At 43.3% G+C, this 23,882-nt stretch overlaps 1 long non-coding RNA gene across 1 annotated transcript in view; it reads left to right on the forward strand.

Annotated features, from left to right (window-relative positions):
* Positions 1 to 23,882, forward strand: part of LOC310848717 — a 262,466-nt gene that overhangs the window by 145,310 nt on the left and 93,274 nt on the right. The gene's annotated exons all lie outside the window — the stretch shown is intronic.

Genomic DNA, 23,882 nt, shown 5'->3' on the forward strand with positions numbered 1-23,882 from the left:
AGATAAGTGAAATACAGTAGGCTAACTTTATTTTGATTGGTGTCTAATGGAAGGAACAATAAATGTTATTCTAATGTGATGAGGCTACATTTTAATAATTTAATGTTTCAATATTTTAATGTTGTATTTTAAGTTTGTTTTTAAGTTGTAATCATTCAACTTGTTTTTATTATTGCTTGATAGCCACCCTAAGCCCAGCCTTGGCTGGGGAGGGCGGGGTATAAATTATTATATAATATAAACTATTATTATTATTATTATTATTATTATTATTATTATTATTATTATTGCTTCTCATTTCTCTGCACCCCAAACTTCAGCCCACAGAGGGCTCTGATGAATCCAGTGGTTCCCAACATTTTTTTGGCTGTGCCCCACCTAAGCATCTCTAAAATCCTGATGCCCCAACCCAATGACATATAATTCTTATTATTCAAAAAGTGAACTATGCACATAGAGTAAGCCTAAAAGGCCATTCACCGTTAATAACTCATTCTCGAATTCCCCCCTTAAAAATCAAATTGCCCCCCTATGGGGCATGTGCCCCACATTGGGAACCATGAGATGAACCATACAAGTGCTTAAAGGGACTCAGGTGGGTCCAGAACATTCTGTATTTCTTTTAGTGGGTTCAGAAATTATCTGGAGAGGTCTGCCATTCCAAAACACCAAGATTAGAAAGCTGTGTCAGAACCGAGTTCCAGTGAGTTCTGGCTGGGGGAAAAGCCCAGTTTACACCCCAGTTGAAAACCCACCCAGCCCCTACAGTTTATTTATTTCAAAACTGTAAAAAGTGCAGTTTGCAATAATTGTTAGGGGCAGTGCTTTTTTTCTGGGGGTATGCAGGGGTATGCATACCCCTAAACATTTTCTGAATCTTTGTACTTTTCTCCATTTAGTGTATTTATTTTTCTGGAATCAAAATGAGAGTACCCCTAGACATTTTTAGGGGGGGGACTCCTATTCCCCTCACAGAGCTACAATCCCCAGAATTCCTTGGGAAGAGGAGTTGACTGTTACACCACCCAGAAAATTGTAGCTCTGTCAAGAGAATAACAGGTCACCTCATAACTCTCAATGCCCTTAACAAACTACAGTTTCCAGAATTATTTGGGGGAAGCCACAACTGTTTAAAGTGATAAGATATAGTGGTACCTCGGGTTAAGAACTTAATTCGTCCTGGAGGTCTGTTCTTAACCTGAAACTGTTCTTAACCTGAGGTACCACTTTAGCTAATGGGGCCTCCTGCTGCTGCCACGCCACCGCCACGAGATTTCCATTCTCATCCTGAAGCAATTTTCTTAACCTGAGGTACTATCTCTGGGTTAGTGGAGTCTGTAACTTGAAGCCTCTGTAACCCGAGGTACCACTGTACTGCTTTAAACCTACAGTGCGTATGAGGCCTTAAAAGGTAAAGGTAAAGGTACCCCTGCCCGTACGGGCCAGACTTGACAGACTCTGGGGTTGTGCGCCCATCTCACTCAAGAGGCCAGGGGCCAGCGCTGTCCGGAGACACTTCCGGGTCACGTGGCCAGCGTGACAAAGCTGCATCTGGCGAGCCAGAGCCGCACACGGAAACGCCGTTTACCTTCCCGCTGGTAAGCGGTCCCTATTTATCTACTTGCACCCGGAGGTGCTTTCGAACTGCTAGGTTGGCAGGCGCTGGGACCGAGCAGCGGGAGCGCACCCCGCCGCAGGGATTCGAACCGCCGACCTTTTGATCGGCAAGTCCTAGGCGCTGAGGCTTTAACCCACAGCGCCACCTGCATCCCTTGTATGAGGCCTTAGTGGCAAGCAATGCTGTTGGGTGAACTTTGTTACAGCATCTTCAGGAGTCATAACTCTGTGCTCACCCTTTACGATGTTTACATTCCCTCTCGTACGCCTTTGTTCCTCACACTCAATAATTTATCCAGGCAGTCCCTTCTCCATCTGGCTATTCTGTGCTATGTTGGATTGCAATAGGGGTCTGCCTCGGTGTAAATGATAGGAGCTGACTTTTTGTCGTCAACAGTGTTCCTAGCATACAGGAAAGAGGTCAGACGAGCTCACAGAGCCCTCGAGGAACACTCGCTTTGCAGAAACTGACATCATAAGAAATCTGAACAAACCAAGCAGAAATCAGCCAAAGGAGATTTTAGTTTCCGCCTACCACTTTAGAAGAGGGGGAAGGGGGAGCTTTATACTGTAGTGGTTTAGCAGTCTCTTGGGGGATCTGTTTGGATTTGCAGATAAACTAGGGTTGATTTCTTTGAAAAAACTAATGAATAAATGCTTTTAGGTATTTACTGATTTTCATGATCTTAATTCGGAGGGGTTGGGGGAGGCAAAAGTAAGCTGCTTCCAAGCTGTATTGTCTTTGCAGAGTGGTCTAAGGACCCTTTCATATCATATACACTTTTGAAGCAACAAAAACAGGAGGTATTTTTCATCCTGCAACAGCCACCACAAATGGTTGTCTGGCTGGTTGTGTTAGCCTTGGTGGGTCATAAACTGTGCAAGCCTAATGCAATCTATGGAAAGGAGCCATGCAACTCAGTAAATGTGTGCCTGTGATACTTTAGCTGTTGCAGCTTTGTGGTGTGTATGTGTGCGCATACTACCTTTTTGCGGGTGTTTTACAGATATATGAATGGGAACTTTAAATAGGAAGCTGATCTATTCCAAGTCAGACCGTTTGCCCATCTTGTTCAGTAATGTCTACACTGACTGGTAGCAGCTCTCCAGGGTTTCAGACAATGGTCTCTGGCAGCCCTAGTGGGAGATACTGATGATTTAGCCTGCATGCAAAGCAGATAATTTACCTTTGAAATACATGCCTTTGCTGTGAGGTTTGCAGCAGGTATAAAGGGTCCACTGCAGCTGTGCAAGCTTTGTTTCTGCAGTTAATTTCTTTGCTTTCTTTTCTTTCGTGGAACTGGGTAGCAAAATTTGCCTCTCATCTCTCTCCCTGCCCCCCACCCCCATCTTCTGCAGCTTAGCTACATGAGATTAGGATGGAGTCCTAAAGAGATTCTGAGCATTGTTTGAAGTAATTTAGAGACTAAAGAGAGACTTAGGGGAGAGAGAGAAGAGGGGAATACAGTGGTACCTTGGGTTACATACGCTTCAGGTTACATATGTTTCAGGTTACAAACTCCGCTAACCCAGAAACAGTACCTCAGGTTAAGAACTTTACTTCAGGATGAGAACAGAAATTGTGCTACGGTGGCACGGCAGCGGTAGCCGGAGGCCCCATTAGCAAAAGTGGTGTTCAGGTTAAGAACAGTTTCAGGTTAAGAATGGTCCTCCAGAACGAATTAAGTACGTAACCAGAGGTACCACTGTAAAAGCAATGACCCACAGTGGAGGAGACAGCTGCTGCTGCTTTCTGCTCACACTGTGGCAATCCAGCAGCTTCTTCGCAGCTGAGGGGGTAGCAGAGAATGAGCCACACCCTACAGTTACCTTCATAGCAGGAAGTTTTATGCAGGGAAAGTGGGGTTGCACATTTTAACTCAAATGTAACTCTGGTTCGCTAGAAGCGACTTAGTCATGCTGGCCACATGACCCGGAAGCTGTATGCCAGCCCCCTCGGCCAATAAAGTGAGATGAGCGCTGCAACCCCAGAGTCAATCACGACTGGACCTAATGGTCAGGGGTCCCTTTACCTTTACCTTAAATCCCAGGAAATTGTGCATAGGATTGAAGTCTTACGGTGCAAATTTAGGCATGTTTGCTGAGAACAATGCCTCATGACGTTCAATGAAGTTTACTGCCAGAGTTTCTCCTATTTTTGCTAGCTGACCACCCACTTTTTAAAAGCAGGTGCAGTCTTTCAGTTTCAGAAAAAATTCCCCGAGTATTTTATACAATAATGGGCCCAGCAAACTTTCCCACAATGAAGAAAACAACTTTCCTCTAAATCAAATATTGCAGGAAATGGGAGAACCCTTGTAAAATGCTATCCGTTTTTTTATGTCTCCTCTTCCCTCTTTCATGTTGTTCATCACTAAAAAAAAAAAAAAAAAAACACACACAAATCATTATGTGAGTTAACTGATGTATACTACTGTGCCATGCTTGGTTAGTGGGTTGGTTGTTGGTTTTTAGTTTGTGCTTCCTCTGAACAGAGCAGGCACCGCCATGAATTCTTAACGAAAACTGTTGCGTAAAGCGATCTCTTAAAGATGTCTATCTGTGTAGGAACTGCTGTTGTTTCTCAGAACTTATGAAAACTAGATCCAAGCAACTGAAGACTGTCAGTACCTTTAATAAATGATGGTGTCACGCAGAGCTGCACACAGGCCGCTATTGCTTTAAGAATTGGGTATATTTGATAGCCATAATTTAGAAGCCTTCTCATAATGTCCTCGGGATCATATACTTCCCATATATGATCAGAGAGCCCTTTTGTTCTGTCAAGTCTGTCAGAGATACCTCAGCAATCTTCTTTACCTTTCCAGCCCATTCTCCAGGTTACCAGAAGGTGACAAGACCTATGCCTGCTTGCAAAGGGGCCCTGGTATCAGCAGCCATTCCAGCTGGAAGGAGCGCAGTGCCTTCCCATGAAAACACACAGTTAAAAATATCACATTCTCCCCTGTGCTTCGTCCCACGTCTAATATCCAAGCAGGCCTCATGTTTCTCAGGGTGACCAAAAAAACCAGTATGTAAGTGATACATCTCTGTTAGACTGTCGAGTGTCAGTTAAGTTAGTCAACTGTTTTCATTTTCTTTGATAGCGAATACTCACTGTTTTCTGTTTTCTGTCTTTTAATTTTCCTCTGAAATAAACTGAACACAATTGGATTCTGGGCTGATTTAGATTTTCATAATGCCCAAGGCTAAGAGCAGAACGGCCAACTGTCCCATTTTAAGTGACACATCCCAGATCGCAGAAGCCAATCCCGGCTTCTGTTTCCATCCCATAATGCCCTGTGATTTTGGTTCAGTGCTATATATATTGTTTGACAAACTTTGTAGGCTTGTTATACAATATCAGCAATGACCATTTTGGTTTTCTATGTGATAGGGTGTAAGTCTTCTAGGCTGCTTATGGAGATGAATAAATGCAGGGTTCGCTCCAGTAATCTATGTGCAAGTGGATTCATAGCCAGCTGAGTTTTCATCGGTAACACGTCTTTGTGTGTATATTTATTCCTTGTTGTATAAATGTCTTGTTTACAATTACATGGGTATGGAGAGGCTCTTTGAACTGCCTTCCTGTGCAGGGAATTTTCCCACTGCTCCATCTTCTGAGACAAATCCTCAGTAAGCAACTAACTTCCTCCAAGTCATTACAATTAATCCCCATGGGGTCAATACAATGTTTGCATGAATAGTCTAGGATCACATCCTGGGGGGGGGGGCTTACTACTGGGTCTATATATCCCTCTCGACTTTGGTAGTTCCCCTAAACAAAATTGTTGAGGGTCTCAACTGTATTAGAGCAGGCTTAGATAATTCAAGAAAATAATGAGTTGAGAAGCTCATGTTAAATTAATAAAATGTATTAGTCAGTGTTTAAAGAATAAGCACTTATTCAGTCTACTTATGGCTGCGCTCATGATAAATCTTATTCATTAGGCTCTCCACCAATAAGTGGGTCTGTTTTAAACCACAATAATAGTATTCATCCCTGCTTGGTTATTGATCACCACTGTATGATGTATTTACTCATCTCTCGTGTAGCTATGGTAACTGCATATGATGATACACTATAGATTCAAATAACAGCTAACTATGGAGTAAACTCTGTATAGAAAGAGGTGATATCATTTATTCCAAAATGACATTTACTTAATTTCCCCCTCGGAGTAAGTGAGTTATTCAGCTTCAGTGTGATGAATCACTTGCGTTACTTACAGCTCAGTTTGGCAGTCAGAAAGAAAGCTGCTCTCTTGAGACTACATTCTAAAGCAACCAATATCCGTAGCTCTGTCGGAAGTCTTAGTTTAACTAAGGAACGTCATATCTGCAACTCGTAATTTATTCTGTTGTCCTCCCTTTAAAAAACGCTGATAAATATAGCAAAAGGTTTAAGGATGTGATGTAGGTGGTGCAGAGAATAAGAGCTTATCCAAATGATGCATTTCTTGATCATCATGTTCCCTTCATGTTCCCTTCAGTTTTCCCTTCATGTCTTCATAGAGAACATTATGTGATTTTCATGGCTCATGAAAAGCAGTAGCCTTGCTTTGGGGAGAAGATGGTAAGAAAGGAAGAAAAAATCTGCAGAATGTAGAATGGAATCTCAGAATTGTTTTCAGAGTAGTACTGAGTGTCCAAAAATGTGGGAGATACAACAAACAGATACATCTATTCTACTTTTTCCCATTGTTTAGCTGTCCCTATCAGTAATTACTTAAATGATTTTGACTGCATGGATTATTCTATTCTAATTTAACTCTTTTTTTCATACTAGAACATACCTTTACAAAAATCATACTTGGTTATGTTTGAAGGGAAGAAGATTAAATAAATTGTAATGGACAGAGGAGGCAGAGAAACAGTGGTGGCTGAAAAATAAAGGGGGGCTTTGTAGTGGAAACTATTGTAAAAAAATAAAAATAAAGTGAACATATTAAATTATTTATTACCAACCCCCCCCCAAAAAAAACCAAACAAACCCATTTTCCATCACACTTCTTAATGGTATCATCATCCAGTAATACTGGCTCTGCCTCTTTGCAATTATTCTAATAACTCAAAGGCCAACTTTAGTTCTTAAGGGACTGACCAAACATAAAGGAATCCCCCTAAGACTAAACTGGATGAAGTTCCCTCAGGAATCACTCAGCTCTAATTGTTGTAATTGCTTCTGGAAACTCGAAGCAGGAAGTTGCTCTTCTTGTGATGCGCTTCTGCCACCTCAATTACTGAGTTCTTTAGGACAACAGTAGGGGACGCAGGTGGCGCTGTGGGTTAAAGCCTCAGCGCCTAGGACTTGCCGATCGAAAGGTTGGCGGTTCGAATCCCTGCGGCGGGGTGCGCTCCCGCTGCTCGGTCCCAGCGCCTGCCAACCTAGCAGTTCGAAAGCACCTCCGGGTGCAAGTAGATAAATAGGGACCGCTTACCAGCGGGAAGGTAAACAGCGTTTCCGTGTGCGGCTCTGGCTCGCCAGATGCAGCTTTGTCACGCTGGCCACATGACCCGGAAGTGTCTCCAGACGGCGCTGGCCCCTGGCCTCTTAAGTGAGATGGGCGCACAACCCCAGAGTCTGTCAAGACTGGCCCGTACGGGCAGGGGTACCTTTACCTTTACCTTTTAGGACAACAGTGCTGTGCATACAGGTCTTCTCCGCAAGATTTATGTTGCAAATTTGTCACTATGATCCTGGGCACCTTGATTTAAACCTAATTTGCAACCTGTTCATCTGTTTTCCTGTTGTGCCCAAATTAAGGGCCTCCTGGATTACTGTTTGTTTAGTGCAGTAAATGTGCAGAGATGCTTATCTCACCCTCACACTCACATTAAAAAAAACCACTTACTATCTTATTTTTCCTCTAGGAAGTTCTTCTGTTGCAAGGGTGCAACCTTTTCCTGGCACTCGAATTGCATCATAATCTAGAAAAATGCATTTGATTTCCTCTCCTAGGGCTTCTGTTGCAATGGTATCCGCAGTGTGGAATGTGATTGCATAAGTGAGACTTTGCAAATTGTTTTAATATGTTCCTTTTCCTTTTCTTAAAGTACATAGTTAGAGCTGAGTGGCTAGAAATCACTGCAATGTGATGTGCACCTAGTGTTATGAGTTTGTGGGGGGGGGGTGTCAATCTCTTTGATGCCAGTGTGTGAGAGCTGAGAGCAACTAGAAGCTGGCAGAAGCTGGGGGAGAGACATGCTTGATTTCTTTTTGAATCCAACACTGTGACTGTATATTTTGGGCAGTGCTATTTTTCTAGAAAAAAGAGGTGCCATAATTCACTACTACTAATTCAGTACTAATGCCTCCCTTGTTCTCTTATAATGGCAATGGCGCCCACCTGAGAAGTGCCAGAACTGAGTTTCGGTGAGCTCCAGCTGAAAAAAAGCCCTAATTTTGGGGTGTTAATGCTATGATGCTCCATCTTCAGCTCAGGTTGTGTATATGTGTAAATAAACCATATATCATAAAGGCATCACAGTCTCCTCTGTCCATCATTCCAAGGAAACCAAATGCTGCGTGAGCACTGGGAACCCCTGGAATCTTGCACCACTCAGAGATTGGGGCAATTGATAAATATTTAGTCTATTAAAAGGGGGAGGAACCTCAAAGCCTGTTGGCTAGAACTGATAACAGTCCAGAAACATCTGGAAGGTCACAGGTTCCACACCTCTCATTTATAGTGGTACCTCCGGTTGAGGACGGGATCCGTTCTGGAGGTCCGGTCGGATCCTGAGGTTTCTGCAACCTGAGGACCACTTCTGCACATGCGCAGACTGCTTCTGTGCATGCACGCATGGCGAAACCTGGTAAAATACTTTTGGGTTTGCCGCACGCGCATCCCAAAGTTTACGTAAACGGAGGTACGACTGCATTAGTACTTTGACATTCTCTTTTCAGTCTAAGAAGGCAGAACATGGAAGACAGCTGCTATAAAACAATTCCAGTGGTGTTAGCTACAATGCACAGACAGTAGGGGAGATTCTATAAGAGACTTTCATGGCTTTATGTTTCTATTCCAGTATCATAGTTCTCTTTCACCCCATTTCATTCTGTGCCTCCTAAGCATTACTTCCAGTCATCCTACCTGTTTTGGAGAACAGTACATGTTTGGTGATTTCTCAACTTGCCTAGCTGCATGAATCGCTTTTTCAGCAGACACTTTGACCCCAGTTAAGAGAAAGTCCCACAGAAATCAATGGAACAGGCTAGCTAAAATGAACTTATTACTTCTTCATGTCAATGAGATTTTTTCTGGATCGGGATGCCTGAGTCCCGTAGCTTCTTTTTCCTGTCCCTCCAGAGATTCTTAGATTCCTTTCTTGCACATCAGCTCTTCCCTTTCCATAAACTGTAATTCCATTTCATTGTTTACATGACTGTGTGATGGGTGTTATTGTAAGTTCTTCTTTTGTCCTATTCTTCATATACAGCATGTTTACATTCCAAGTCAGTTCCCTTCTAACTATGGGACGTTTTATCAACACACGTGTGCACACGTGGCAAACTAGACCTTCTCTCAAAATATCCCAGCACAGGGGATTCATGTGGCTGATTTAGGGGCAACCAGGATGGCTTCATGCCAGCTTCGTACCTGCTGAAAATTCTTATATGTCTGACTGCCAGCTACTGAATATGACAGCTGATATGGTAAATGCTGCTGCATTCTATTCTGTATTTCTTTTTATAGTCAGAACATTTTCTTTTCATCTCTACTCTTTACTAGGACTATTCCACTATCACTCTTTGCTCTTGTTTTCTTTCTCTCCCACACTCTTTCCTGGATGTTAATTTAATGAAAATGTGATGCTCAGAAATTTAACAGAGCAAACTTTTTGTGATTGCATATTGCCAGGCCAAGAAAAGTTCCATTGGATAAGTTCATATCAACACCGTATATTTAAAGCACTCTTACACCAGTCATAGCTTCCCTGAAACAATCCTGGCAACAGTCATTTGCTAAATGGGCATTGTCAGGGGGGCAAGGGGGGCAGCTGCCCCCCCAATCAAGTTAATAAATTGAAATACTTAACTAAGTGACCAATTGCATCACAGATAACTCAGTTCTGCCTTCCCTAAAATAAATCCTGGCTACGTCCATGGCTGGCAATTGTAGATTTCTGAGAGGTAAACTACAGCTCTCCCAGGTTTCTTTGAGGGGAACCCAAGGTTATTAAAATAACTTAATCACAGTGGTACCTCGGGTTACATACGCTTCAGGTTACAGATGCTTCAGGTTACAGACTCCGCTAACCCAGAAATAGTACCTAGGGTTAAGAACTTTGCTTCAGGATGAGAACAGAAATAGTGCTCTGGCAGCGCGGCGGCAGTAGGAGACCCCATTAGCTAAAGTGGTGCTTCAGGTTAAGAACAGTTTCAGGTTAAGAACGGATCTCCAGAATGAATTAAGTACTTAACCCGAGGTACCACTGTACTGCCTCCAAGGGATCAGTTTCCAAGTCACTAGTACAGGCCAGTATAGTTTAAGCTATGGTTTTCCCAGTAGTGATGTATGGAAGTGAGAGCTGGACCATAAAGAAGGCTGATCGCCAAAGAATTGACGTTTTTGAATTATGGTGCTGGAGGAGACTCTTGAGAGTCCCATGGACTGCAAGAAGATCAAACCTATCCATTCTAAAGGAAATCAGCCCTGAGTGTTCATTGGAAGGACAGATCCTGAAGCTGAGGCTCCAATACTTTGGCCACCTCATGAGAAGAGAAGACTCCCTGGAAAAGACCCTGATGTTGGGAAAGATGGAGGGCACAAGGAGAAGGGGACGACAGAGGACAAGATGGTTGGACAGTGTTTTCGAAGCTACCAGCATGAGTTTGACCAAGCTGTGGGAGGCAGCGGAAGATAGAAGTGCCTGGCGTGCTCTGGTCCATGGGGTCACGAAGAGTCAGACACGACTAAACGACTAAACAACAACAACAACCACTGTACAGTGGTACCTTGGTTTAAGAACTTAATTCGTTCTGGAGGTCCGTTCTTAACCTGAAACTACTCTTAACTTGAGGTACCACTTTAGCTTATGGGGCCTCCTGTTGTCGCCACACCACAATTTCTGTTTTCATCCTGAAGCAAAGTTCTTAATCCGAGGTACTATTTCTGGGTTTGCGGAGTCTTTAACCTGAAGTGTCTGTAACCTGACACTGTACTTCAAATGTTTGGTGCTTTAAATGTTGATGCACCAGAATGCTGTTGAAGGCAGAAAAGCAGTGACTGTAAATCCCAATAAAGAAACCCTAATTTGCACAACTGCAGCTAAAGCCATGCAGTTCTCTGACACATGACATTGACAAGCCTTAAATATCAAAGCCAGAAAATTCAGTTGCCAAGTTTCACTAGCTGTTTTGACCTAGCAACTCATTCAGCCTGATAAAACAGTGGTGGGCAACCTGTGCCCCCCCAAAAAATGTTGTTGGATTTCAACTCCCATCAGCCCCAGCCAGCATGGCCAACAGCCAGGGATGGTGGCAGCTATGGCCCAGCAATACCTAGAGGATGCAGTTTCTGCATCCCTGTTCTAAAATGTCAAAGATGTTGGGGAACAGCATCAACCCATCAATCAGGAAGGGCAGCACCTACACCTGTACTGAGCCTGTACGGAGATCTTTCTTGTGCAAGTGGGAAAATTGTGCCTTCACACCGGTAGCAGGATCTTTATTCCAGATCACAGGGGGCACTGTTTCAGGGCAGCAATTTATATCCTAAGGGGCCACGAATGGGGGGGGGGGGGAATAGACTAGATGGGAAAACAAAATGTTAGGGTAATATCCCTCTGCTCCTGGCGCAAAGAATTCCTGTGTCCAAAAATAAACAAAAATTCACAGGGAAAAACCTCTCCAGGCTTTTTCTGTTGCTTCCAGTTGACTTAATTCTTTCAATTCAGCAGGGACCTTGACCTGCCAGTGAGTACGTTCTGCTTCTCATCCCCAATGCATCCCCTCGCAACAGGAAAACACCACCAATTCATACAGTGGGGAGGGCAGACCATGGCAGAAAAGGTCTTCATAGCATAGGAAAGCATGCTACAAAGATAGAACAGCTGCCCAAGCAGAAGATGAAGCGAAAGTTTGCAGATTGCAAGGCAGGGGGAGCAGATCTCTAATTGCTGCAGAGCTATTTAAACAGTACTTGATATTTAGAAGTGGTAATTTAATTGTACAAATATGTCAGACTATCAGAAATAACTTTTCAGTTACTGGATTGCGGGAGAATCCTGATTTCAAACACCCTCCTACAGTAGTGGCAACAAAGATTTTGCAAATTCAAGATACTACAATCTATATCTGTAAGTCTGATCATTGCAGGTACAGTCATGTTTGTAAATCCCAACTTAACTTAGAATATGTAAATGTCTGTTTGCAAGTTGCTGGCAGGTTTTACTTTATTTTTAAATAAAAGCAGTTTTGTGTATGTGTCAGCATCCTTTGCAGCAGGTAGTGTAATGTTCAGATTCTTATCAAGAGGATCACTTTCTGTTCTTTAACTGGAAGGTTTAAGCAAGTGAATTGGAATACAGTAGTGGCAAATGCTCTGGGCGATTTCAGGAACATTCAAAGCTGATGCCAATAGTATTGTCCCATATACGTAACCATGTGTGGGTGTCCATTATTGCACATGAGCCAGGTTGTGGCACTAAGGTCGCATTCCATCTAAGCATTATTGTTTAGGAGTAAGTCCCACTCAACTTAGATGACTTGCTCCAAGTACAATGAACATGCTTGGTATTGCTCTGTAGCTGAACCTTATCAAGAATAGTTTCTGCTCCATTTATATATTAAATTTATATACCTAGGTAGAAAGGGGCAGGTGCATTGCTAGGTCCCATCCAACTCTATCATTCTATGTGGATGGTTTTGGTTGCCAGTTGGCTAATCAGAACAGTAACGCCAGTTGCCAAGCTCAGATAACATATAATTTCAGAGAATATATATATTTTCTCTAACCTGTGTATTTTTCAAAGCCACAAAGAGGAATGAAATTGGTATCTGAGCAAAATTTAAGCGCAATACCCAAACCACATTTCTCTAAGTAGACACTATTAATTTCAGAAGAAACCCTCACTGATGCATGAACCGATGGGGCTGTATCTACAGATAAGAGTGAAGACCCTCCAGTTCTCCCTATTTTCCAGGGATACTCCTGGATTTACAGAAGCTGTCCTGGTTTCTGATTTGATCCCAGAATGTCCTGCTTTTGCTTAGGATGTCCCTATTTCCACTGGAGAAATATTGGAGGGTATGGAGTTATCCTACCCCCTGAGCCAAGAAGATAAGTACCTATACAACCTTTAGAAGACATCTCAAGGCAGCCCTGTATAGGGAAGTTTTTAAATGTTTATTGTTTCATTATGTTTTCATATACGTTGGAAGCCACCCAGAATGGCTGGGGCTAGTATGAGAGCAGAATACCGTATTGGCCCGAATATAAGCCGCACTTTTTTTTCCAATTTCCGACCCTGAAAAGTTAAAGTGCAGCTAATATTCACGACTTTTTACCATTTGCTGCTGAAAGTGGCTGGAGAGTGCGCACACTCCCTAGCTGCTTGGGGGTGGAGGGGAGCGGCGTGCCCGCCTCCCAGCTGGTGGGCCTGTGCGCGCTCCCCCCACCGCCAACCAGCTGGGAGGTGGGCAGCCAGCTCTCCAAGCCTGTGCTGGCACTCCAAGCCCCTCCCGGTACTACTGCCCTGAACGGGGGTGGCCGTCACCATCTTGGGGCGCGGGGAGTGAGCGTCGGCACCGGCTTGGTGGCCCCACCCCAAATAAGCCTTGAATTTTAAGGGTGCGGCTTCTATGCAGGTGTAGCTTATATGCAGGCCAATATGGTAATTTGCTTCACACATCAAAGGAGGCCCGTACCTTGCTCCTCACCCTCTCACTAAGCAGTAGTGACCTGCTCTGTGGAGAAACCAGGAGAGCTATGGAGCTGCACCCTCACTGGCTGCTACTGTTGATAAGCATAGATGTAAATTTAGAAATATTTACTACTATTTAATTGCCTCTCATTATCATGAGGAAGACTGTGGCCTATGTGGCCTCCTATCCTCATTCTTCTAGGTGTTCTTTGTCTTTAAACTTTCTCTTTAAACTGGACATGGTCAGCCCTTCAAACAGAGGGCTCCTTAAGAAAGAGTCCTGTTCTCTGCCAGGCCTTCAAAAAGAGGGCTGCCCTCTGTAAAGTAGGACACTTGACCTCCCAAGATCCTGGCTAAACGTGCACCAGTACCCCAGTAAACTCCAACCATCAGCTACTGTGTCTTTGAACCAGCCCTGTGTTGCTGGATTTAGAACGTGTTGCTGAACAGCACAGCGAATGCCTCAACATAAACACACCAAAACATCATAATGCTGTCAGCAAACAGATCTCTCAGGATGATTATCAACTCTCCAGAAAAAACACACTTCTCTCATCTAGCAGAGTGTGTTTTAAAGGACACTTAACTTCTTCTACTTGCATTGCGATGAGTCAGATACTGCTAGCTCATTCCCATTTGTCAACTGCTTCGTTTATTAAGGCCTAGAGTCCTGCTTTAATGTACTGTAACTGGACTTCTAGATTTCACTCTTGGGACTTTCTGTGTCTCTAGATTTTTATTCTGAGCAAAACACAGAGCTTAAAAGATAGAGCTTTTAAACTGTGTATCCACCGTGCCTAGGGTTGCCACATATTCATTTCCAAGCGGTGATGATGAAGAGTTACCTTAAAAAGCTAGGGTCATATAGTATTGTTAGGCCAAAGGTCAAGTCAAAGCCTATTGCTAACCAGGTTGGAAAAATCATGGTTTTGCGTGGGAAGCAGATTGCTGCTTCCTCGCCTCTCTTTCTGCACAACCAGATTCCAAACTGGTTTGCCTTTGTACGCAAATGAGCAAAGAGGAAAATGGTTATGCCTTTCACAATCTGCAAATATTGTAGGGAGTAAAGCAACTTTTCTGAGCCTATTTCCTCTTACAGTGAGCAATGAATTTGTAGAGACAGGCTTTTAACTATGCACTTTGTGAATAAGTATAGGCGATGACTGTTTTATGCATCACAGTGACCCGGAAGTGGCAGGAAAAGGAGGCGTAATGGGGCAAGGGTGGGCAGGGCATCAGGAAAGTAAACCCAGTGCAAATTGGTCATTGCCTATACTTTCTTTTGTCTGTCCTGAATCTTCCAACATTCAGCTTCCCATTGCCTGTCCCAATGATATAAATAATCACAGAACATACAGAGCATCAAGGATTCCTCCCCAATCCATCTATTTTGGCTGACCCCTGAGCTTTAACAAGAATTCAGTAACATGTGAGCAGATTGCCCAGCTGAAGCTGCATTCCAGAACTTACATCTAGCCTTACTATCCCAGGAATTCTAAAGGAATCTGGACTATCAAATACTAATTTTTCCATTAGCAGCTGCTTACTGAGGGCCACTGGCCTTTTATCAGCACCCTTTTCATTCATAGTGTTTACTTTCCAGCTCAGAGTCACATTTCCCGAATGAAAAGACACATTGTCTGGGAATAGCTCCGACTTGCAAGTTGTTCTCCCTTCTCTGCACTGCCATGATTGGACATCTCCGTTAAGTATTCAAGGTCAATCTGTCATTAAGATGTACATTCCGCTCTTCTCTATGGGTGGCACAATAAAAGAGATCAAAAGGAAGTTGTAACTCAGTATTCTACTTACTTACAGAAATGAGGAAGATGCTTATGGGCCTCCTTTATATATAAGGCATTACAGAAACAGCCAGCTCATCGCGTAAATGGCATTCCTGTCTAGAATTCTAATGCTCTCCTTATCCACAGGCTCAGTTTGATGTGACACAATATCTATTTTCTCATTTAAGTCAATTTGTATTTTCAATTCATAATGGAATTTAAGTTGGGGAAGAAAGAGCTTTACTCCCCAGAATGCTTATTTTCTGAGGCAGAACCTTAGGAAGCTGTTTCCAAGTTTCTCTTTATGAATGAGAATATATATGAATGAGATAATATGTGAACGACCATGTAGACGGCTTACAGTTGTGCTATAGTCCTCACTACAAAACCTTGCCACACCCTGGATGACAGAAAAACTCTTCACTAAAAAAGAAAAAGCTTTAAATAGCTACCCTTTGCTATTTATGGTTTGGAGATGGGATACTTCACTGTATTTAAAAACCAAATGGAGAGCCAGTGTCCTACAAAACAGCTGCTTGGTATTACCATCATCCTGAAGGTGCGTAGATGGACACCCCTTTTCCCATGTTGGTTTCTTCCAGTGATGGAGGCTAAATATGAGGAATGCTGGCCACAGCAATCACAAAAAATAGGGGGGTTATGCAATTAAGGGTGAAGCTCTCTGCAGCAGTCTTCCCCAACCTGGTGCCCTCCCAATGGATTCCAAACCTCATCAACCCAAATCAGCACTACCAATGATCAAGGATGATGGGAGATGTAGTCCAAAGAAGCTGAAAGTCAGCAGGTAGGGAAAACTCCTTTGAAGCGAACCACTGAGCCTCGGCTCTCCAGAGGAGGGGTTTCCTTATTCCCCCCTCCCCCCACATACCTGAAAACATTACAGGCTTCCATTTTTATATCAATAGGTTTGTTTGTTTGCTTGCTTGCTTGCTTATACAATTCCTAGGAAATTCAACACAGAGATCTCAAAGCCAAATGCATGGAATTATGCAAGCGCAATGGGACTTCCCCATTTGGGACCACTAAATTTGTTCTGGGGGGGGGGATTCCCCAACCCTCCAGAGCAAATTTGGGGGGGTGCATGGCATGCACAGATCAAGAAGGGGGAAGAAAGTCTTATTATGCAAGCAGCACTTCATTGAATACAAGCCAATATACACACAAAACAAGCAAACGTGAATTGTGCATTTTGTCCCTTTGCCGAGCTCTCCCTGCACCAGCTTGTAAGCTGTAGTGTTTTGCTCCACATTTCTTCATTTTCCAGGACTATAGAATAGGTACCGGTTTCCTTAGTGCCTCTAATTATATAGTAAGGCAACACAGGCAGAATGGGGACACAAAAAGCATAGTATTATGTAGCGACTCTCCTGTGAATTGCATTGGCAGTTTGTAAGAGACAGGTTCAAATAATAGGGAACAGAAACGTCTTTTAATGTGTCAGCATTTGGCACATAAGTATCTATGCTATTGTAAGTGCTAGACTTCTCTAGGAAATAACAAAAGCTGCTTCAATGTATTTTTACGTGTGAGAACGCTTTCTCGTTCCTCTGACTGGCAAACATTTACTTGTTCAGACACAGTCATGCATCAAGTTAGAATCATAGAATAGGAAAGTCCACCCATTTCTGTCTGAAAGTCCTTCCTGATGTTTAGCCGGAATCTCCTTTCTTGTAACTTGAGGCCATTGCTTCAGTCCTAGCCTCAGGAGCAGGAGAAAACAAACTTGTTCCCTCTTCCATGTGACAACCCTTCAGATATCTGAAGATGGCTACCATATCTCAGGGACGCAGAGCCTAGGATTAATCCCCGCGACCGGGTGAGCTCCCGTTGCTCGGTCCCTACTCCTGCCAACCTAGCAGTTCGAAAGCACGTCAAAGTGCAAGTAGATAAATAGGTACCGCTCTGGCGGGAAGGTAAACGGCATTTCCGTTCCCTGCTCTGGTTCGCCAGAAGCGGCTTAGTCATGCTGGCCACATGACCCGGAAGCTGTCTGTGGACAAACGCCGGCTCCCTCAACCTATAGAGCAAGATGAGCGCTGCAACCCCAGAGTCGGTCACGACTGGACCTAATGGTCAGGGGTCCCTTTACCTTTACCTTACCATATCTCATCTTAGACTCATCTTTTTCAGGCTAAACATACCCAGCTCCTTCAGCCATTCTTAATAGGGCTTCCTCCTCTGCACACATTCCAGCTTGTCAATATCCTGCTAAAGGGTTGGCAGATCAGCTTGTGAGATTTTGTGTCTCTTCTGAGATAGGAGTAATTCGTCAAGTGGCCAGAGATTTCATTCACTGCCCTCACAGGCTTGTTACCAGTCCTCTATAGGTCTGAATAAAATAAAAATAGGCTGTGACACATCATGTTGGCAGCCCTCCATACTTTGGAATAGTGGGTGCTTAAAATAACAAATTGTATATTTTGTTAGCACTCAGCGCATTATGCTGACCGTTTGACCGTCTGTGTTGCAAGAGGCACTTTCAGCTGAGGAAGACAGGGAGCACTTCCAAACTGATAAGAACTTTTGTTCTTGATTTCCTTTCAAATCCTCTGATGAATGCCAGCCTACCCCATTAGCAACTGTAAACTAATCCCACGGGCGCTTTACTACTTCATTTCAGATGGGGCCACCCCTTTGTATTTAATGCTCAGCCAAAATTAATCTAAAGGCAAAATGTTTTATTGCAAATGAGTGGAGAGCGCTTGGGCAATCTGGTCTCTTGTCCTTTTGGCTGTCTCTTTAGGTCTATTAGTAGGGCTCCCTGCTGGTTCCTTCTTTCAAGGAACAGTTCCTTATTTAGAAATCCTAAATAAAGAACCATTCCTGTGAGCCTCATGGCTGAGGGTGGATTTCAACCCCAGTTTCCCAGCTCATAGTCCGACACCCTAGCTGCTATACCACACTAGCTCTCAAAGATAGATGATGATAGATGATAGATAGATAGATAGATAGATAGATAGATAGATAGATAGATAGATGATAGATAGATGATGATAGATAGATAGATAGATAGATAGATAGATAGATAGATAGATAGATGATAGATATAGATAGATGATAGATGATAGATAGATAGATAGATAGATAGATAGATAGATAGATGATAGATAGATAGATAGATAGATAGATAGATGATATAGATAGATAGATAGATGATAGATAGATGATAGTTAGTTAGTTAGTTAGTTAGTTAGTTGATATTTTTCTATTTTTCTAGAAAAAGAGATGTCAGAACTAACCATAAACACCTCCCTTGTTCTCTTATAATGGCAATGGTGTTCACCTGAGAGGTGCTAGAACTGAGTTCCAGTTAGTTGTAGCTGAAAACCATCCCTAGATAGGGGCGTGGGTGTGTGGGTGTTAACCAAAAGATTAGTAGTTTGATCCCATCCAGGGATGACTGTGGGCAGGATTCCTACATTGCCGGGGGTTGGACTAGATCAGGGGTCAGCAAACTTTTTCAGCAGGGGGCCGGTCCACTGTCCCTCAGACCTTGTGGGGGGCCGGACTATATTTTTTTAAAAAACCCAAATTCCTATGCCCCACAAATAACCTAGAGATGCATTTTAAATAAAAGCACACATTCTACTCATGTAAAAAACACCAGGCAGGCCCCACAAATAACCCAGAGATGCATTTTAAATGAAAGGATACATTCTACTCATGCAAAAACACACTGATTCCCGGACCGTCTGTGGGCCGGATTGGGAAGGCGATTGGGCTACATCCGGCCCCCGGGCCTTAGTTTGCCTACCCATGGACTAGATGGTCCTCAGGGTCCCTTACAACTCTGCAATTCTATTATTGCTTTAGGGGTGGGGTGGGGAGAGTGACTCATAAATAATTAAATAATGGAGTGATCTGACAGCACTAGTGGAAATGGGATGGTTCTGTTATCTTTGGTGCTGACACTTCTCAGCTTGGTGGACCCATAATATAAGTGTATTATTTTCACATGAAAGTATTTGTGCCCTGAGGAGCCCTTCAAACTGACAACCCCACTGTGCTTTCACTTGATTCTCTTTGATAATGTTTTAACATAGGGCTGAAGGTTACAAATACTTTAGAAATGTTTCACTTATTTTGGATCTGCACGTCATCAGCTTTATTATTATTTTGTTTCTTTTTTGTATAAAATGGCCCCAGTTTGCAGGTTCTCAGAAGGAAGGAAATCTGTTGCAGGCGGTTACAAAGTCTCAGAATGAAGGGTTTATAAATGCAGCTCGAGACTTGCTCCTGTAATTCTGCTCTGTAGCTGCATGGTTCCCTTTGGCTCTGGTTGCTGCGTTCAGTTTCAGTTCCCCCGTGCTTTGAGGCTAAAGAGGCTGATATGTTAAGCTTCCATAAACCTTGAGGCCCTGACTCAGACATTTTATGTTGAAGTGTAGAGCCATCGTAAAGAGCAAGAAAAATGCTCCAAGATAAAGTTTGAGCCAGACGCAGCATTGCCTGCCTGCACTCACGCCGTGAGTACTATGCAGCTGCTCACGTGGGTAAAAAGAATTTGGCTGCAGCCCAGCAAAATCCGTGCTAAGGAAGAGGTTCAGAGAAGTCAGTAGCCTCATATGCCGTCTTCTCCGAACTCCTTCCTTAGTGAGGATTGTGTTGGGACGCAGCCAATTTTTATTTCTACCCACGTGAGCTTCTGCAAAGTATTCACAGCAATAGCTAGATTGTTGACGGGGATAGCTCAGTCTGAACTTATAACACCTATCCTGGAGTGTTGGTTTCTTGGCTCAATTCAAAGTCCTGGTTTTGACCCCAGTTCCTCAAGAACCACATCTCCTCACATGAACCAACCTGGACTCTGTGGTTATCATCTGAGGCCTTCTTTGGGTACCCTTCCTCAGGGTAGCAACATGGAAATGGATCTTTGCAGTGGTGGTCCCTGCTTTTGGAATTCTCTCTCAGGGCAATACACCAGACAGCATCCTAATCTGTCGTCAGGCACCAGAGAACTGACTGCTCCTTCCACTTGAATAAGACACTGCAGGAGCAAAGCAGTGTGCAGAAGCTCCCTTGCAATGAAATAGAAAAAGTAACAACTATTTTAGAACATATCTATCTCCCACCCCACCCTTCATTTCAGTCATTGCATTTCTATCCTGTCTTTTTTCCAATGAGCTCAAGGCAGTGGACCAGGTTCTCACCGCAACCCTGAGAGGCAGGTTAGCCTGAGAGAGACTTAATGGTCCAACATCACTGAGTGAAGTTCATGGCTGAGTGGGGAGTTAAATCTGGGTTTCCACACACCTTAGTCCAAGACTCTAACCCAGGAGTGGAGAACTGGTGGGGGGTTCCAGTAATCCCAGACAACCAGTGGTCAGGGATTGTGGAAACTACAGTTTAACAACATTGATTAGCCACCCCAACTCAAACAACTCCTGTCTCTTTAACTTTCCATGCTTTCTGCACCACTTAACAGGAGCTAGATGCTGTGTTATTTTGTTTACTTATATCCCGCCTTTCCTCCTAGCAGCTCCCCACTCCCTATTTTATCCTCACAACAATCCTGTGAGGTAGGTGTAGCTGAGAGCCAGAGGCTGGCCCAACATTGCCCAATGAGTTTCATTGTTTGGCCCTTGTCTCCCAGGTCCTAGTCCAACACTCTAACCACTGCACAACATCAAAGAAGTCTGGAATGTGTTTTATTACATAAGAGAAGGGAATTTATTCCTCTCCATTGTACACTTCAAAGTATTCAACCCATCCAAAAGCTGCCATGCTGTGATGCTTAATGGAACTGTTGTTCCACACTTTGCTGTGAAATAAAGAAGCACAATTATGGCCTCTCAGTATAAACAAACAAGGAAGGAGAAAATAGTTCAGGAAGGAGAACCCAGCAGTTCTGAACATGTCTCTTTAGGACAAAACTGGCAGGGAAGAATGACCTGTTAATATGTTAAGAATAATTAGAATTCAGTTTGTTTCCTGATGGTTTGTGTGTTGCCTAGTCAAGTTTGTAGGAAGCAACAAGCTCCTAAGTATCTTTTAGAAAAATCAGTGAGTCAAGGTTGTAAACAAGTAGGACCAGAGGTAATGTGCTCTGGGACAGACCAGATAATTTTCCTGCTAATATTTTCTTGCCCATTATCACAGCCAACCATGCTAAGGGAAGGGAAAGGAATAGATCAGTCTGTCTGTTATGCTGGGTTTGCTGAGCACAACTTCCATTCCCCCTACATACTGGGAATGGCAAGTCAAACGCTAGCAGAGGCCTGGTTTCCAGGGATGCTGATTTGAATTCTATCCAAGGCAGGGTAAGAATTGCATGCACTCCAGTAATCCCAATAATTTTTTAATATTCGTTCCTAGGCAATGCCTCTGCCTGTAATCCGCTTTTAATAAGCATGGGCTTTTACAGCAGTAGAAACAAGCTTTGCAACATCCATTGACTGGGTAAGTGTACTGATGCAAATTCAGCCCTGCCTGCTCTGACCTAGTTGTGCATTCCATTCCACATAATCAATGGTTTCCTACTATGGACTAGTCACTTCCCCCATTTTTCATCATAGTGGTTATCCTAGTGCTTAATTACTTACACCCCATGCAATTATTAAACTTTATTAAAAAGGCAGCATGGTATTTGCATCGCCCAACCTTTCCTACAATAAATTAAGGGTTTTTTTGTCAGCTTGTTGCTACCAAATCTAGATCATTGTGGGGATCATTGATAAATTGTTGAACTGCAACTCCATCAGCCCCAGTGAGCATGAGCAGTGGTCAGGATTGATGCAGTTCAGAAACATTTGGAGGGCCAATTATCTAGATGCTTAGCTCCTGAAAATATCAACAATTTATCTCTCATTCTGCCAAAATCAACAGAATTGAAGAGTCAACAAGGGCAAAGGTGATCTACATGCAGGAATCACTGCTCACCCTTCTGATTGTAGTCTCATATGCATCAAAGGTAGGGGGAACCTCATGTCCACCTGCGGGTGCATATTTCTGGCCCACCTTGATGTTTGCTGCTCACCAGATTTGAGAGTACCAATCATCTGGGGATGAGGGATGGGGAACTATCTTTAGCTGCTTCCCCTCTCAACAGGATGGATGAAGCTCATAGTGTCGGCCATGTGTTTGGCAGAAGCAGCCAATAATAGTAAGGGGTCTAATAGTTTATGCCATCTTTGGACTGGTGGCATAAACTTATTATGCCCGGTATTATTAACTGTTTACAGTGGACCCTCCAGATATGAATTCAATTCATTCTAGGGGTCCGTCTGAAAAGTCCATAGGCAGAGGTGCTGCTTCTGCGTGCACACACAGTGCGATTGAGCACTTCTGTGAAACCCGGAAGTATACACTTCTGAGTTTGCCATGTTCATAACCTGAAGAGCAGTACATAACTAGAGGGTCCACTGTATTTAGGAAAGTAACGCTTTCACATAATTGCAGCGAACTTTGTACTGCATGCCAGCCTTCCCTGGCCTGGTGGTGCCTTCCTGATATTTTGGACTACAGCTCTCAGTAGCCTCAGCCACCACAGCCAACAAAGCAAAGACTCTGTGCCAGCTAGCAAATGGAGGAAGCACCTCTCTGAGCTCAAAGATAGTGAACACAGACAAAAGGAAAGCAGCTGCTTTAGATTTCAGCTGGCTGTGGCATGATCAAGGGGGAAAGGTGTCACTTTGTGAAATGCGGCAAGCGGAATAGAGTGTCTGCACCCAGGTTTGGAGCTCCTTGCCCATTAATGTTAAATGAGAATCATCAGTGTTTGTTTCAAAGGCTTGCTGAAGACCTTTCTGTGTACACAGGCTTTTTCTGATGTATAATTCAATCCATCAGTTATTGTGTATCGCTGTCCAGATGTCAACACCTAAATAAGCTCATTTCTTGTGCAGCACATAAGGCTATAAAATTAATAAATAACTAAGCACATAGGAGAAAGTTAGTTGAATCAAAGGCAGCTGGAAGGTCAAGAAGGACAAGGCCTTCAGATTTTGCAGTGAGGAGGCAATCAGTTATTTTTGTGAGGGCAGTTTCACTGGCATGTAAGTGATGCAAAACAGATTGTAGGGTGTTGAAAGTTGGAGGGGGCTGCTGATGGTCTGGAGAGTTGATGGAGTAGGCAGCATGCTTCAGAACTCTGGGGGTCAAGAGAGCTGGGGAGATAGTTGTAAAGGAAGATGGGTCAAGGGATGGGTTTGTGAAAAGTGAGAGTGAAATCACTGAATGCAGGGGGAAACTGAGGAGAAAGACCAGTTATGTGGCAGAGGAGGGATAATGATGGGGAGATATGGTAACCAGGAACTGGAAGGGCATGGGTTCAAGAGGGTACAGGGAAGGATTTGATGAGATGAATGTTAGAGGAGGGCAGAGGGAGGTGACTGGTACCAATATCTGTTCAGCAGCAAAAGTACTTACTGACAGTTTGTTTCTGTGAACAAGGCCCTCTTGACCAAGGCTACTCTCTGCAATTATATGCTATTAAGTACTTGTAAATACTACTCATTTTAGTTCAATAGAATGTACCAAATTTAATAGATATAGACTTTCTGTTGCAACAAAACCAGCAAAGAGTTTTGTAATGCTATCTGAAGCTAACAAATGTATTAAGAAAAAACAAAAAAAATTCCTTCCAGTAGC

Source organism: Podarcis gaigeae (assembly GCF_964106915.1).
Source record: "Podarcis gaigeae genome assembly, chromosome: 7".
NCBI lineage: Eukaryota > Metazoa > Chordata > Lepidosauria > Squamata > Lacertidae > Podarcis > Podarcis gaigeae.